This window comes from Protopterus annectens, chromosome 5.part0 (assembly GCF_019279795.1).
Source record: "Protopterus annectens isolate FY-2018-M chromosome 5.part0, PAN1.0, whole genome shotgun sequence".
Taxonomy (NCBI): domain Eukaryota; kingdom Metazoa; phylum Chordata; order Ceratodontiformes; family Protopteridae; genus Protopterus; species Protopterus annectens.
The window spans coordinates 1,893,979,318-1,893,997,456 of record NC_056735.1 but is presented as its reverse complement, the minus strand read 5'-3'; positions in this window follow the sequence as shown (position 1 = coordinate 1,893,997,456).

Here is an 18,139-nt window from a genome sequence, read left to right as displayed (position 1 = left end):
GAGTTGGAAACACACAGCATATTTTTCAGAGGTGGGAAGAACCACACAGAGAAAACATGCAAACTCCAAACAAGCATTGGCCGGAAGTCAGGATCGAACCTTGTGCAAGGGAGGCAAAGACATTAATGATTTTGACAACTGGTCTAAACTGGTAAAAGATTTTACTTATTCGTTATAAAACTAGAAAGTCAGTAGAATGAGCTTTTACACTACCATGCATTTACTGAAGGATATGAAGTGTGAAACTCTTATGCATGGCATTAATGACTGTAATAATCTGTGATTTACAACGGTAGGAAAAAAGGAGACATCAGTTATGTTCTGGCAACACAAGAACAGGTCTGTGGCATATGGTGTATGTGTGTGTGTGTGTGTGTGTTTTATATGTATGTAGGTGGGTGCCTATGCTAACATGATGTATTCGTCACTAGTGTTAACTTTTGCAGGAAAGTGTTGATTAACACTACCAGTAGCTAATGGTGATTTGGAGGCATGCAAATTAGCCAATAATGAGCCATTTCCTCTTTGTGGCTAATACGTTTCTGAATTCAGTAATACTGTATCATGTAAACTGGGCCTTTTTAGCACAGCTCTTAATACAAGCACTGTGGTTCTTTCTGAATCCCTGAGATAAATACTTTATAGTCATGAATTAATATTGAAATTGGTCTGTTTGAGACAGGATCTGCAGGATCCTTCCACTGCTTAGGTAAAACTACCACAACTGCTTTCTTCCAGGATGAAGGTATCTCCCTACACCATTCAAGACATTAAATAATTTCTTCATAACTTTATTACAGTCTTTGACATTAAATAATTTCTTCATAACTTTATTACAGTCTTTCTCCACAGCTTTCAAATTTCTTTGAGTATCACCTGCAGCCTAACTACCCATCATCATTTTTATTTCTTCCTTCTTATTTACAGCTAACTTTTGGGACCTGTAATTCCAGTACCTTCGGCAAGCCAATGTTTAGCATCAAATTCTCCATCACAATCATATCTTGGTCACTCCATTAATCTGTTTTATAAATACTTTCATAAAATACCCCAAATATTTCCCCAATAGCTTCAGGGTCTTTATTATGTTTTCCTTAACTTAGTGCCTCAACTTTACTACTACTCCTCCTCTTTCCACTTAACCTCTATACTAAAAGTGAAGTGTTTGGGATCTGCAGTTTCTGCAATAAAACAATTCCCTAAGTGTCAGTTTTCCACTGTCATGCATATTGTCCACATAATCTTTGAAACTCAATATGGCACCCCTCAGTTTCTCCTCTTCCTCATTAAAAATGATCTCTAAACTATTCTGTAGGGCTTTAACCCTCACCAGCCCATATATTGTTGATGCCATTTCCAATATTTCTCCTTTCTTCTGTATTTCAACTGCAGTTCTAAAGTCTCCTTTCACAACTTCTCAAGTACCAGCTCTCTTACTTGACCCACTTTCTGGCTTTCTTGATATTTACAAAATCTTATCCCTATCCACTCCTTAAATGCCTGCCTTATCAATGAATAAGTAGAGAAGTGCCAATACCCATCTCTTTTCTCACTATCTTAGACCTTTACCCTAATCTTTACAGATGCAGTATCAAATAATTTAGTTGGCTGTACCTCTATCCCCTTAAGTAAATGGACATGCTCTCACAATTGTCCAATCTAGCCTAATTTTTATACCTGTGGCGGTAGTAAGTAAATTCTTCTGGAGCTCCTAAGGCTACTGCTTCATCCTCCATCCCCAATAATTTCATACATCTCCTTAAAAATCTACCTTCTCTAGTAATAGCCTCCTCTGATATATTTTCGGTGGTACAGAACATATAACAATCTCCACCCAACAATTATGGTCCTTTGCTGAAAGTTAATTAGTTCCTCTAGAATTCTCCTTAGTTCTAAAGCTGCCATCTTGGGCAGAAAACACATGCCCACCAAGGTAATTTTATTTCCAAGTTATTAGCCCCTCACTGTCACATACCCCCATATTAATCCTTTTTTTCTACTTGCGTTACTGAAGGAACTCCTTTTCCTCTGTCCCTGGTATTCAGCTGACACCCCCCCTTGAATCCCCTCTTTATCAAGTTCTTATTTTCAGCTCTGTTAAAATGGGTGTCCCGTGCCATTGTTATGTGTATTTAATGCATTTAAGATAATGCTCTTTGCCTTTGCAATGTATCCATAAGGCCATTCATATTCCAGGTTAAAAAAGAAAATGTAGTCATTACTACATATATTCAATTTTATGTTTATCACGGCTTGACTTTTCTTTGATGTACAAACCTTCCCACAATTGTTTTCCTGTCCCATTTAATGAATGGTATTTCATTACTTCATATAAAAATACTGAACATTTTTTTGTTGAGTACATGACACACTTTGAAATAAAATATTTTTCTAATAGTATGCCCCTCTCCTAATCCTTCATATACATACAAAGAAAACCTATAAAAATATAATTTGGATGAGCATGACATCATGGGATATATTTATAAACCAGGCACACGGATCTTACATCTTCTGTCTCAGAACTAGGCAAAGATCAACACCAGTTTCAGTGAATTTAAATCTTATAAGCTGAAAGAGCAAAGTCTATCTTTTGTGCGTCAGCGGGGCAATATCTACAAAGTTGTTGATACTAGAATATATGCTGATAACGATTATTCTTTTTATAACAGGATTAATAGAAATGAATTTATACTACTGCTAAAACAATGCTGAAAACTTATTTGAGATTTAAACTCCTCTCTCTATCCCACAGTATTTAAGTTATTTTACCCTCTGGACACTAAAAGATATGATGATCCTGAGCAAATATGGGAAGATTTAAAGAAGAAGGCAGCAGATCAGTCAATAGAAAAGCAGGTAACAGATGAAGGAACTCTGGGATAAAAAGAAGGAAAAGAATTCCATTTAGGAAATAATGCTACAGAATTTCTTTCCCCTCTTTCAAAGGAAGATGGTGGAGAAGCCCATTCAGATGAGGGAGTATAATTGGAAGGTCCTACAGAGAAATGCATGGTCTGACCCACTGGAAACAGTTACTGGGTAGAAAAAGTTAGATGAAAACGCCTAGGGTTGTTGATGATGATGATGATGGTTGTAAACCTGTCCATTTAGATAATATTGTCATTTAAAATTTCCAACAACAGAAGACATGGACATGTTAAAGATAAATAGAACTATAGGGGAAAACACAGTATGGATTTATGAGTCGAGTAACTGCATTTTATTTTCAACAGTTAACTGCATAAGAGGTTTCAATGTAGAGTTTATATGATAAGTTCCTATGCTACTATTATTTTCACCTGTACACTCATTTTTTTCTAACATCTAACAACTACCTCCTCCCATGACACTACTTGCTTATTTACAAATATTGTTCATAATGGTTTTCTGTTTGATTTCCTCTTTTTAGGTAAATTGTCAAGTGTTATACTCATTCTTATTGTATCCCATTTAATTTTGCTTATTTAACTCATGTTTTGTTAAGGTCAATTTATTTTACATTTCATTCAACAAAATGTGAATATGAAGCTATCTTAAGAGAAACAAAGATGGAGGGGTAGTACTCTAGTTTAGAGGGAGCAAGAAGCAGAGTGGTCATATATATGATCAAGAAGGGCTTGGATATGAATGTAAAGACAAAATTTAAAGATAGAGCTGGAAGGTGTGCTGTGATATAAGGGACTTGCACTGCCAGCAATCTACCTCCCACCCAAAATTTGAACATGAATTAATTAAACAGATTTTGGGACAGATTATGGCACTTCAGTAGGGTGTCACATTAATAATGGGTGATTGGAGGAGGGAGCAAGATGTTTTAGGAGGCCTTCATAAAGTGAAAGTGCAAAAGGATGAGATCTATCTAGTGAAGCATATGAAGGTATATGGAATGCAGTCATTATGGGGGAACACAGGAACATGGAGAATGACTTTCTTTTTGGGAAATACCAAACAGAGAAAGACTTGATAGAGGACATATCATGGAAGAGCATTTAATCATGGTAGAGTGGTCTGCAACACACCCAGTCATGCTGAGCAACCACACTCCTGTTTTAGTGGAAATACAAATTGACAAAGGAAAGAAGGGAGAAAGACACTGGAAATTTCCAGCAATTATAATAAAAAAACCTGCAGTTCTCAAAATGGATTGAAGATGAAATTAAGAAGGAGCTGGAGGCTGAGGTGGGGGAAGGACAGATGTGGGCAGTGGCGTAGGATGAGGTAGAACAAAAGGTACATAGAAAGGTTGCTGAAAGAGCAATGATCAAGTGGGAGGTAGGCCAAAATAAATATCTCAGGGTGGTAGAGAAGGAAAAGAGACCACAGGGGAAATAAATATAGACTGGTACTTTAAATAAGTGGGTTGTTAATACAAAGATCTAGGAAGAGTATAGATTACATAGACAACCTTAATGCCTTCAAGGCAAAGGTGGTAAAACAAGAATTTTATGCTGCCTTCCCTAAAATAAATGAATACATGGCCCATAGCTTAAGACCATAAAAAGCTGTGAGAATGGTACTCAGAATTCAAAATTAGCTAAGTTATAGCTACATTCTACCAAGACATGTATAAGCAGGGTTATAGGATGGAATGAGACAATATTTATGTGAGTTGGAGCTACAAGAACTGCAGTTAGAGGATAAACAGAGATTAATGGTGTAAATAAGCCTAGAAGAGATTAAAGAGGCTGTGATTATTCAGAAGTAGAGAACATACCAAGAATTAGAAGTTATGTACTCACCATAACGTTCCATCTGAGTAGGTGTATTCATTTGTCTGCAACCTGTGGGTTATGGATCCGATATCGGATCCGAACCGGCATGGTTTTCCAGCTATGGATCCAAGCTCTCAGCTCCTCCCCTCACCCATAATGCCCTGCTCTACCCTCATGACCTCAGATCGAGTTTGCCAAAGCAACAATACCCTAAAAAGGGTAACAAAGAATATGCAGGAAACTGAAAGGCCAGGGGGATAGGAGGGCGGGATGGTTGCAGACAAATGAATACACCTACTCAGATGGAACGCGTTATGGTGAGTACATAACTTCTAAATCTGAAGTAGGGTATTCATTTGTCTGCAACCTGTGGGACAGAGTCCCCAGCTACCTGAATCTTGGGCGGCCATCATGGAAGGATATTCCGGAGCACCGCGGAGCCAAAGGATGCTCTACCCCTAGATGCAAGATCCAACTTATAGTGGGAAATAAACGTATGAGATGAAGCCCACGTGGCTGCTGCACAAATATCATCTAGAGGAATCCTAGCCTTGAAGGCTGCCGAGGTAGATACTGACCGGGTTGAATGGGCATGAACACCCTCCGGTGCGGGCCTTCCTGAAGCTTGATAAGCCAATAAGATGCACTGTGAAATCCAGCGGGACAGACAAACTTTAGAGATTGGCTTGCCCAAATTGAATTTTGCAAAGGAAATAAACAGCTGGTCGGATTGCCTATGACCAGCTGTCCTGTTCAGATAAAATCTAAGTTGCCTGTGAACATCTAGTGAATGTAGCTTATATTCACCTTTGTTTTCATATTTAGGGAAGAAAACAGGGAGGTTAATGGATTGATTGATGTTTGCTTCAGAAGCGATTTTAGGAAGAAAGGACGGGTTGGTCCTGAGGGAGACACGGTCCGGATGAAATACCAAGTAAGGAGGTTTAGCTGATAAAGCTTGAAGTTCAGAAACTCTCTTGGCTGATGTAATGGCTACCAAAAGGCTGTCTTGTAGGACAAGAATTTGAGATCCACCGTAGCCGCTGGCTCGAAAGGAGGAGCGGTCAAGGCCTGTAGGACCAAAGAAAGGTCCCAAGGAGGAACTGCTTGTTTTATAGGGGCCTGAGAAGAAAAGTACCTTTAAGAAATATCTTACACAATTTGGCTGACATAAGAGGATTAGAGTCATGGCCAATGTGATAGTGAGAAATTGCCGCCAGTTGAACTTTGACTGTGGAACTGCTGGCACCATCGTTAAAGAGAGTGGTTAGAAAGTCAAGCACTAAAGGGAGAGGAACCGTGAAGGGATTCAGGCCTTGCCGCTCCGCCCACAAAGAGAAACGTTTCCATTTGCTTCGGTAAACCTTTCTAGTGGATGGTTTATGAGCCGCCACCAAAATAGCCTTTACAGGTGAAGAGATACCGGGAGTCCTTATCAAGAGTGGAACTGGAGCAGCCAAGCGGTCAGCTTCAGGTTGTCCAGGTTCGGAGGAGGAATGCAGGATGGATGGGATATCAGATCCGGGATGGGATCTAGAATCCAAGGAGGATTCACCGAGTGAGACCTTAGGAAGGGGAACCAGATCTGTCGAGGCCAGAATGGAGCAATGAGAATCATTCTGCAACCCACTCGAGAGGCTTTCTGAAGAACTTGCAGCATCAGAGCAAGGGTGGATAGGCATACAGAAGACCGGGTGGCCAAGCATGGGGTACCTCCGGGAGGAGGTATTAGAGCGAAAAAACTGTCGCACTTGGTGTTTGAGGGAGAAGCAAAAAGATCGCATGAAGGGGTTCCCCACCGTGCGAATATGCGTTCCGCTACTTGACAATTGAGAGACCACTCGTAAGGGGTCAGAATGGTGCGACTGAGCTTGTCCGCTAGGATGTTGGACCGACCCGGAATGTGCGTTGCTATTAGAAAGCGATTGGTGGAGATTGCCCATTCCCAAACTCTCATGGCCTCTCGACAAAGAGGGTAAGACCTTGTTCCCCCTTGCTTGTTGATGTACCAGACAACAGACATGTTGTCCGATTGAATCGCAATTGTTCCCAAGGGAAGAAAGTCCTGAAGTGCTAGCAACGCTAAGAGCACTGCTCTCATCTCTAGAACATTGATATGCAGTAAGGTCTCTGAATCGTTCCACGTGCCTTGGACGGTCCGGCCGCAAAGTGCCCCCACCCGAGGCGGAGGCGTCCGTGGTCACCGTGGCGAGAGGGGGAGAAGCACAAAATGGGCGGCCTTTGTGGAGATCCGGGGAGTGGAGCCACCACAGGAGGGACCGCTTGCAAGCCTTGCTGATCGCTATGGGATGATGCATGGGGAGAGCAAGGTATGACCACTGTACTAAGAGCGTCCACTGTAGAATGCGCATATTGAGCCTGGCAAGAGGAAGAAGTGCTATAGCCGATGCCATGGACCCTAGAGCCCTCAGGACCAACTCCGCTGGAACAGAACTCGAATGGAGAATGGCCCGCACCTGGAGCTGCAGATTTAGAACTCTGTCCGCAGTGAGGAAGGCTCGTAAACTCCTTGTGTCTAGCCTGGCCCCTATAAAATCTAAGAGCTGTGTGGGCCAGGTTGGACTTTTGTATTTATTGTGATGCCCAGAAAGGGAGCAAGATGGAGAAAGGAGTCTCGCCAATAGAAGTAGATGCCTTGTTGGGGCGGTAAGAAGCCAGTCGTCCAGGTAGGGAAAGACCTGCACCCCTGAAGCCTCAGGTGGGCCGCTACCACTGCTAATACTTTGGTGAACACCCTGGGGGCTGTGGTGAGACCAAAGGGAAGGACCCGGAACTGGTAGTGACTGGCTCCCAGCCGGAAGCGGAGAAACCTCCTGGAGCGCCTGTCCATCAGGATGTGGTAGTACGCGTCCTTGAGATCTATCGAGCACATCCAGTGATTTTCTCCCAGAAGGGGGAGAATAGATTGCAGAGTGACCATTCGGAATTTTTCTTTGGGGACTGCCAGATTCAAGAGAGAGAGGTCTAGGATTGGTCTTAGTTCCACCGTCTTCTTTGGCACTAAAAGAATCTGGAGTAGAACCCTGATCCGATCTGGTCTGGGGGAACGGGCTGGATGGCTCTTTTCTTTAGCAGATGGCCAATTTCTGCCAAAGCAGCCTCCCGCTGACCGGGTGGGACGTCTGGGAGGGACTTCAACTTTGGAAGGTGAAGGAAAGGAATGCGATATCCCCTGGATATGATTTGGAGAACCCAGCGGTCCGATGTTATGGACTCCCATGCCGCTAGGTGCCCCGAAAAATGTCCCCCGACTGCCTCCAGAGTACAGCAGTCGGGCAACCCCTCAGGGTTGCTGCGCGGGCCGTTCAGAGAAAGGTTCCCTGGACCCGAAGTTTCTGGGAGCCCCTCTGCCTCTAGGGCGGCGTCCTCCCTGTCCTCCTCTGCCACGGAAGGACTGGTTGTCCGGAGCAGGCTGGGACTGCTGCGACTTCCGGAACCACATCTTCTTCTGACCCTTTTGGTTCCTAGAATAGGGCCTCTGGGGTGCAGAGAAGCGGATTCCGACGGCAGACAGCGTCTTCCGTCCTTTCGCTCTGGGTCAACGTCGCGAACGGTCTTGCCAAACAGAGCAGAACCATCAAAGGCGTCAAACGACGCTTTGAAGGGCTCAGAAAAATCGCAGTGACGGAGCCAGGCCTGACGCCCAGTGACCAGTCCTGTCCCGCAGCTCTAGCGGCGCCTCCGCTGCATGGGAGAGTAGCCGCATAGAAGTATTTGTAACTGACCTAAGAGTGGCCATACGGGTGGAGTGCAGAACTCTGTCCTCCTCCGAAATGGACTCAGGGGGGGATGCAGCGTATTCCTTAATAAGATCTCGCTGCATCCTAATAACATGTGCCAAATAGTTCAGCGCCCTTACCGAGAAGGTCGCCGAACTGAACATCCGCTTCCCCAAGCAGTCCATCATCCGAGACTCCTTGCTCGGTGGGTGGACTGAGGGACTCTCCTGAGCCAGTTCCCTCTTTGTGGCCGCCGCCGTCAACATGGCATCTACCGGAGGCCCCTTACTCCAATGGGTCCGGTCGGATGGCGGACTAAGGATCCTATCCGGTCTTTTGGGAATTGGCTCCACGGTGTCCGGTTCCTTCCACGCCCTGGTGGTAATAAGGTCCACCAGGGGGTCGGCAGGGGGGGACACCCAAGAGGTAGACGGGCCCGTTTCAAATGCCTCCAAGAACACGGACTCGTCCGAGGAAGACTTGGGGGCAGACCACCCCCCCCTTATACGGAGCATTTCCATGATGTCTCCAAAGGAGACATCCTCCCCGGGCGCCCGTGGCCAGCCTTCCCCTTCCTCCAAGTCCGTGTCTTCTGTGAGAGACTCGGGAGTCAATGTGCCTCCTTTTGCACGTATGCTTGCGAGGGACCTCCTCTGGGGGGCTGTCAGAGGAGTCCTCGCAAGCAGCAATTTGCTCCATAGGAGCAACTTGGGGCACAGAAACGGGCTGTCCCAGGGGCCGGATGGTGGAAGCCTGGCCCAGTGCAGAGGGAGCGCGGGACAGAGCCGGAACAAGTGCCGGGGGTCCGGAGACCCTCAACAGAGCCCTCTCCACTACATCAAAAGCCGAAGGGGAGCCGACCTCGACCAAAGGATCCGACAATCGGCTCCCCCTCGGATCCGAGGAGTGGACCGGAGCCGGCGCCGAAGCACTCGGATCCGAAGGGACAGTACGCTCCGACACAGACGGCGCCGAAGGAGCACTGATCCCCGGATCCGGCTCGGATCCAGGCTCCGAGGTCGGGTCCGACGCACTCGAGGGCAGGGTCGGATCCGAAGTACCAAGTACTATCGGCGCCGACCCACACCCGGCTCCGAAGCTGCTCGGCTCCAGCTGCTCCGAACCCGGATAGCGGGTCGGAGAAGGAGCAATAGGCTTAAAAGGGTGTTGAGCTCCCCGGAGGGGGAGGCAAGAGCACTCCCATCTGCATCTGGGCCTGGATGAACCTTCTCATCATCCGGTCCAGATCAGCATCAGAAAGGCTATGGGTAGATCTCGACGAGGCTACCGAGGTAGGCCTGGAGTGCCTCCTCGATAGCCTCGACGGAGATCGGGTCTCCTCCTCCTCAGGACCCGTGAAAAGCACACAGGGACCGGAGCCGAGAAGGAGGAGACCGAACCGACAGGAGCCGGGAGAAGCCGCTTGGCTGGCGGGCCGAAACAGAGGTCTCGGCCCGCCAGGTGCTTCTCCCTCCGGTCCTTTAGCAGCATCCCTCTCCTCTCCAGAAGCGGGAGGTTGAGTCCCAGGAGCAGGAGGGTGCCACAGGGGAACAACTGTAGCCACAGTAGTCCCGAAGGAGCGGAGGCGGAGCCGAGTCTGGCGGTAAAGACCCGCCAAGACAAGCTTGGACCTCCGCTCCCTCAGTGCCCTGGGGTTGAACCCTGCACATATGGAACAGCCAGATGTGAGGTGTTCAACCCCGAGACACTTAACACACCGAGTGTGGCCATCAGCCGGTGAGAGCTTATGGCCACACTCGGAGCATTTTGAAAAGATAGATTTAGGCTGGTCAGCCATAATCTACAAGCTACTAAAGTAACTTAAAGAAAAAGACACACAGGCCTACACACACACTCTACGCAACAGCGAGGGGAGGGAAAAAAAAAAATTACTTATTTTAACTCAAACTAAAACTATTAATGAGGGAAACCTAAACTTTCACACAAAAATATATAAAAATTTCAAAACTTTCTGTTTTAACAGGTAAATAAACTACCACTTAGCTGAGAGCAAAGAACCCAAATCCAGTCACCAGCGCGGCAAACGAGATCTGAGGTCATGAGGGTAGAGCAGGGCATTATGGGTGAGGGGAGGAGCTGAGAGCTTGGATCCATAGCTGGAAAACCATGCCGGTTCGGATCCGATATCGGATCCATAACCCACAGGTTGCAGACAAATGAATACCCTACTTCAGATCAGATAGTATACCAGTGGAGGTATGGAAGAGTCTCCAGGACAGAGGTATAGGGTTATGGTAAGGGTTATTCAATGGTATAATGTGGGGAGGGAAGGTTCCACAAACTTGGAAATGGGCAATGGTTGTGATTATACCCAAAGCAGGTAAAGATCCAATGGATCTTAGGGTATACAGACCAGTATCAGTCCTTAATCACCATTATGAAGTATTGATGATGGTTATAACCAAGAGGGTAGCAGGAATACTGACTAAAATAGTAAAATAGGGATGCAAGTTTCACTGAGGGTAGGCAGACGTTTGATAATATTACAGAATGCTTCTCTTACGGTGGGATGAAGTTAAGAAAGGAAGGCACTTAACAGTAAACTTTGATGCTGAAAAGACATTTTATAGTGTAAGTTGAGCTTTTCTTGCTGAAATTAGGTTTTTCTAGTGAGTAGGGAGAAGTTATACTTGGAATATATCAGGATTCAGAGGCACTGACAAAATGCACTGGAGAGCTATTGTGTAAGATTGAGCTAACAAGGTGGACCAGGCAGGGATATATATGGGTATGGATCAGGCATTATGTACAATGGGCAGCCATGGAAATGTGGAAAGAGATAGTAGAGAAAATAATAAATAAGTGATATCAAATGGTAGACAATGTAACTTATGGAAGAAGATAGCAAAATACAATATGCACATTGTAGCATTAATCCTATATGTTAATCAATCATACTACTATGGTCCAGAAGAAGCCCTGAGGGAAAGACTGTCAAAAGAAGCTAAATATTTCTTTTGGAGTGGTAAAAGATCAAGGATTTAGTAGGATAAAGTTACGTTGCACATAGAAAGATGATCACTAGGCATGCTAGATCTACAGGATTATTTTAGAGGGGCACGTATTGATGCAAATGGAAGAGTATGAACCAGATGGAAAGAAATGATTCAGACAAGTAGGACCATGGTAAGGGAGTAACAAAACCAAGTAGTATAGGGGTACTTGGAAAACTTAGGAGTAAGCATAGTGCTTGACTGTGTGTGTCAGGGCCTGTAGAAGGTGATGAGTTTAAAAACAGATAAATCCCTGGCAGCATATAATGATCCTTATAAGATATAAAATGACCAGAAGGAATATTCCAGGACAAAAGAAGGCTTCAGATGTTTAGAGAAGGAAAGGGAAAGAACCAAGCTTCTGAGAAAAGCTGTTAGAAGGGCATGATATTACAGACTGATAGAAAGGAAGAGGAAAATTCACTTAGCTGATAGGGAATGCCTGGATTATTTGGGGATACTATCAGTATATGGGGAAAACAGCAGGAGGAGGAAACACATCTGTGATAAACTGGAAATAGTAGAATTATTGCTTGGAGTAAGAAGTAAAATAGCTTCAAAAAAGAAGCTTATTAGTAAGATACTGGAAGTGGGAAAGCAGGTGAATGGGAAATTAATAAGGAGTTGGAATAGTAGGCTTGCAGGGAATTGCCAGGAGATAGAATAGACTATTGTTATTGCCTCAGTATATGCTACTAAATGCAGAAAATTTCAGATATTCACCTGGAACTGTTTGCACAAATATTTTTATACCAAAAATAAAATTGGGTAAAATGTTCTCAAAGGTATCTGATAATTATTAGAGGTGTGATAGGGAATCCTAGGGACCTGGCAGCACATATTTTGGGAATATGAGGTCCTAGTTCAATTTAATCAAAATGTACAAGAATTTAAGAACTGGTGGTGATACAATTAGGTTAAACAAAGAAGCATTTTTTATTAAATTGGAATAGGGAAGAAAATGACAAATATACAAACAATATGCTTATCCTATAAATGATTATTGTGGAAGACCATAACAGGGTTATGGAAAAAAAAGGGAGGTCTCAGATATGGTGGAGACATGATAGATAACAGACACACCTCTGAACTGTCTTTTTGCCTCATATTTTTGGTCTGTTTCTCATAAAATTCTTGGTTTTCAGCAAACCACTGAGGACTGAACTCAGTAAATAATAACATACAGTTGAGTTTCAGACTTCATATCCTTCAGAAAATGCATGTTAATTTAAACCCCATTATTCTGTCTACTTTCTGAGTTTATAAAGAGCAATATTTAAAACCTATCCCTACTTTTGAGCCATTGTCCACCCATTATTTTAGGCTTTGTCCAGATTTCATGCACTAAGAGGTTGAGAGGTATGATGACAGATGAACTAAAAAAAAGAGGGACAATATAGGAGGAAAGCCTTGGAGAGAAAGTGGAGTAGGTGGAAGCAACAGGAAAGGGGTGACCAGAACTAACAGATACTGGAAAGAATTAAGGCACCAGGGAAAGACATGGGCCCATAAAAACAGGAGGTAGAATGCAAGTAAAATAGAGTGATGAGACTGACTAGGAGAACATGGGAAGTTTTGAAGTGGCTAAAAAGGTGCACAGCTGATATAAACAGTTAAGTGTAGATAGGACAGTATTGTTATTATAGTTTAGGTCTTAGAAGTGTAACAAGGATGGGACAAAGGGGGCAGATGCTTTGGGCACAAGGTGCTAAAGAGTGAAATTTAATTTTTCATTTTCTGTAGCTTTAAATACTGAGGAGTATTCACAAAGGTTACTACAAAGTGTAGACTACATGTACAATTAGTATAATCTTTCTGAATGACTAGAAAATACAAAAAATGTGGTAGGGATGTTTTTGAATACAGATCGTGTACACTTGGTGTAGGTGTTATTGAAGCTGGCCCTATGTCTTTAATGATTAGGAGGGCACTAAAGGGAAAAAAAAGAAGTAACTGTAAGTAAAACAATTTTTGTTCTTTTTTTTTTTTGTGTAAAACATTTCATAACATACGAAGTGAATGTTACACTAAGCCAATTTTGTATAGGTGCCATCGGAGTATTTTAAATGTGTGTGTGTGTGTGTGTGTGTGTGGGGGGTCTTTTCAGTAAATGTTGTACATGTTAAAAATATTAAAGTAAACAAGTGCTTTTTCTAAGTTTTAAGAAATATGGACTAGAAAGGCTAGACAGAATAAAGATTAAGTTAACATAATGCTGTGATCTTGAGCTACTGGTTGGGGTGTAAAAGTGTACTGATTATTTTATATGTAGAATTAAAATAATAGTTCTTGTTTTTACAAGGGTGGATGTCAACATTATCTTCCTTGGCCTAAGCTATAAACAAGTTTTCTATAAGCAAATATGTTTCAAAAATAAGACAAAATGATGAAAGCATGAAAAATGCTATGTTTTTTGCCTCTGCAAAGATATCAGAGTGCTGCTTTTTGCCATCAGAAATGTTCATAGTTTTATACTTACAGACTTGCCTTTGTTTTTATTATTTTTGAGTTTTAGTAGTTTAGTTTGTAGAAAGGAAGAATTAAAAAAAAATCGGGAGCATTAAGTTAGTGTTGTAGGACTGCATTATAACCTTAGAGATAATTAAATAAATATGATGGATAAATGTATCATATTATCTTTGAAAAGAAACCTTTTTAAATACACAGTATCGATAATTTTTGTCTATTAATGTAACTGGATTAAATAGCAAGAAAATAAAATCATTAACAAGATATCTAAAATTAAATCAAGGAGACATTATCTTCTTGCAACAGACTAACTTTTTAGATAAATTCACACATACATATATACAAATATTTCAAGCACAGGCATTAAAGGCCTTCTAGCCTGCCAATATAACAAAATAATGTTTGCAACTGGTAGTGTGTCAGTATGGTTTGTGATGTAAAATGCTTGCAACTAGAATTGTGTCTGTGTGGTTTGCTTATATTTATATAGATGTATGATTGCTTATGTCATAAGTGATAGTTTAATAAAGTTGTTTCTTGTTTAAAAAGGGTCAGGAATTGAATTTATGTAATGTTTAGGTTATATGATATACAGCAATATATGTGAAGTATAATGTTTGTAAATGTTAATTTAATACAGTTTTATTACTTTTGTATAAATGTAAATTTTCCTGTGTCACAAATAATAATTCAGTAAAGGTGTGTTTAGAAAAAAAAAAACAATTATTCCCATAATAAGTGTCCAGGCTGTTCTTAAAAATATGTAAACTAGTACTTGCTTTAATGTAATTTGGTAGTCTATACTATGCATCAGCTGCTCTCTGAGAACAAATTAGCACACTTCTCATTTCTATAGAATCTTCTACATAGGTTGTCTGATTATTCTCTAGTACTTTTTGATAATCCCAAACATTCCCAGAGATAGTGGTCTCTAAATGTCCTATATACCTGAAGAAGATCTCCTCTTAGATTTATGTATGAGACACTGTACAAGTTCAGATATGTTAGTCTTTCACAACTAAAATTTTAACTTCCATGGATGCCATTCTTATATCTCTGCTGTACTCTTTCCAGTTTACTCATGCTTGTTTTCTTATAAGGTGTTAATATTGTTATTCCATACTCAAGTTTGGGTCTAATGTAACTAACAAATAATGACTTCATCATTTCTGATTTCCTAGACTTTATAAATCTTTTTATACAACCTATAGTTTATGACTATCATTAACCAATTGGTTGATATTAGAAAAACTCATAGCTGGATCTACCCATATACCCAGGTCCTTAAATGAATCTACAGTTTCAATCACTGTGTGCTGTATTAAATATTCACTTTTCAATTTATGTCTCCCAAATCTCATATGTTTAGTTTTTGATGTATTTATTAGCATATTATTCTCCTGTGCCCCAAATGATCAGTTTCATCAAGTTCTTTTAGCAGACATGCCTTATCTGTAACACACGTAATCAGTTTACCCAATTTCAGGTCATCTGCATATAGACTATAGACAGGGCCAGTGTTAGCATTTTGGGGGTCCCAGCAAATGTCAAGTCAGGAGCCTCCTAGGTAATTCCAAACTGAGTATCAACCTGTCACTGCCAGCTCTCCTAAACAACCATTTAGTTCATGCTGTAAACTTTTAGAAGTAGTACACTCAGACTGACCTGTAGCTACTATGCTCTTACATTACAGCAGGCCTATGTACCACACTGTGTTGGCCCATCTCCCAAAGGAACATTCAGTTACAGGTACTTAGCTGCAACAATTAATCATTACAACTTCTGACAGGGCTGGACTTAGATAAAATGGTCCCTAGGCACTGCCTACTGTTTTAGCCCCCCCACACACATACATATATACATACATATCCTCTAATGCTCCCAATACCATGCATATTCCTTTTTTTCTTCCTTTTCTCACATTTTGCCTTACTCTTCAGATTTTTCAAGAAGCCATAACTTACTATATTTTCTGATAAAATTTTAAATGTTTTTATTTCTTTTCACACAACCTTTTCATCCAATGATGGCCTAAGCAGAAATTATGATTAAGGAAAGAAATTAATTTTGTTGTTCAGCCTTTGTTTTTCTGATTCCTTTCATCACAGCTTCCCTGATCAAGACAGTACAGTAATAAACATTTAGGAAATAACTTAATTAAGCCAGTGCCCCCAGAAGCCATAGGAGTTATAGATTTAGAGCATTTCCCAAACTTTTAATTGAATGGTGGATTAAACAAAAATCATGCACAAGAAGACATTTTTAGTCTTTTCTTCTTCAGGGAATACATAAGTTTTGCCCAAAGCTTAACGTTCAAAGCTGACAAAATAGTAGTACACAATAAACTAACAAGACAAATGTTTTGAGTATACACAGGTCCTGTATGGAAGTACTGCATGTCTCCCTAAACCTCCAAAAATCAAAGATGGTCACTGTCTATGCACCCCTCTGGTGTTAGACTGGGATGAAAGCAGAAGTTGAAATTGTCATGCATTTCAGGTGGCTGCTGGCACATGTTTACCTAGTATGCCTCATCATGCATCACCTTGACCCCCAAAAGCAGCAGTCCATATAAATGCTTGATGTGTGACTTTGAGGAAAGTGAAAAAAATAGTGATTACAGCAACATATTCTACTCTGTTGCTCCTAGATGGCTCACTGTCTCTACACAAGCTATACTAACCTTCTTTGTACACCTCTGAGGTCTATGAGAAAAGTAAAAGAAACAATTTCCACACTGTCCCCGGCCCAAGTACAAACTATAATGACTTCCTGTGTACACCTCTGAGGTTTGACAGAGATGAAAATTAAAGAAACAATAATCACACAATATCCAGCCTCCCCCAAATATGTAACTTACACCAACTTCCTCTACACACACACACATTTTAGCACGGTTGGTTTTAGACTGGGTGTGTTTGATACAGGCTATTACCATCTTTATCCCAACAGGGTCATATCATGACACTGTTCATGATAAAGACTGTAATCAGAAAATTAATACAATTTTTTTCTTCTCATTTTTCCCAACTGATAAAAGATTTTGTGGGGCCCCCACACAGTCAATGATAATTAAGGGGGCCCAATGTATCCATTTATACAGTCTGGGGAGTGGGAGTCACCAGACTCCTAGAAGATCTAAATGTCTGAATGTTCTGTGATATATTTTGTGCCTTACTTTTGAAATATGACTTTGTTAGCTGTGTTTTTTACTGATACTCAGAAAAATTATGATTGTGTCCCAACATTATTTGGTGTGTGATAGATAAAACCTATGACTTTTTTTGCACACAAACACATAAGCTATAGCAATACTAGCTTCTACTTATTTCAGCAAATAGCAACACATTATGCAACACTGGTACTGCCACACCAAATCAGTGATGGCTGTTTAGCAGTCACCAAACAGCAGCAGGGTAAGTCACTTTTATTTACCTCATTGAGGAGTAATGCATACCTGTCACTGTCCCCGATTTCACAGACCTTCCCTGACTTTTCCTCAATTTTTCTGTACCCTTCATACAGAGTTTGATTTGCTGGTAAATCATTTAGGATTATAGACAGTTGCTAAATCCAGACAGTTTTAGACTTCTTATTGTCAAAAAATGCACATTGATGCAAAAGGTGTTATTCTTTTAACTTAAGTGAGTTACAGTAGTATATAAAATGTGTTCCTGATTTTGTGGCTTTATTCAGCTATTATTTTTGGCATTGTGCAGAATTCTTCAACAAAGAAGTTGAAAGTCATAGTATCTGGTGTTTTGCCAATATTTACAAAACTACCCTGAAAGAGAAAACCATTCACAAAGATCAAGAGCATCAGCTCTTCTTAAAATCCAGTGTAAACCCTGAGATTGGCCACTCTGGGCTGCTGTTCTTACCTTGCTCATGTTCATTATTAGCTTTATCCTAAAAGGGTCATATCACAATCCTGTTCAGGTTAAAGGGCATAGTTAGGAAATTAATACAGCTATTTTCTCATTTTCCCCCAACCAGTTGCAGCTTTTGTGGGCCCCCCCACATAGCCAAGGAAGATTAAGTGGGATCCCTGCAGTCACATGTATTGCAGGTATCAAAAGCTGGTTATGTTGTTAATTTTAGCAGAGAAAATGTCCACCGGCAAGGTTTAAATAAGGCAGAGACAATATGTCAGTGGTAAAATATTTAACGGAATTGTGATGCCTGTTACTTGAAAAACACC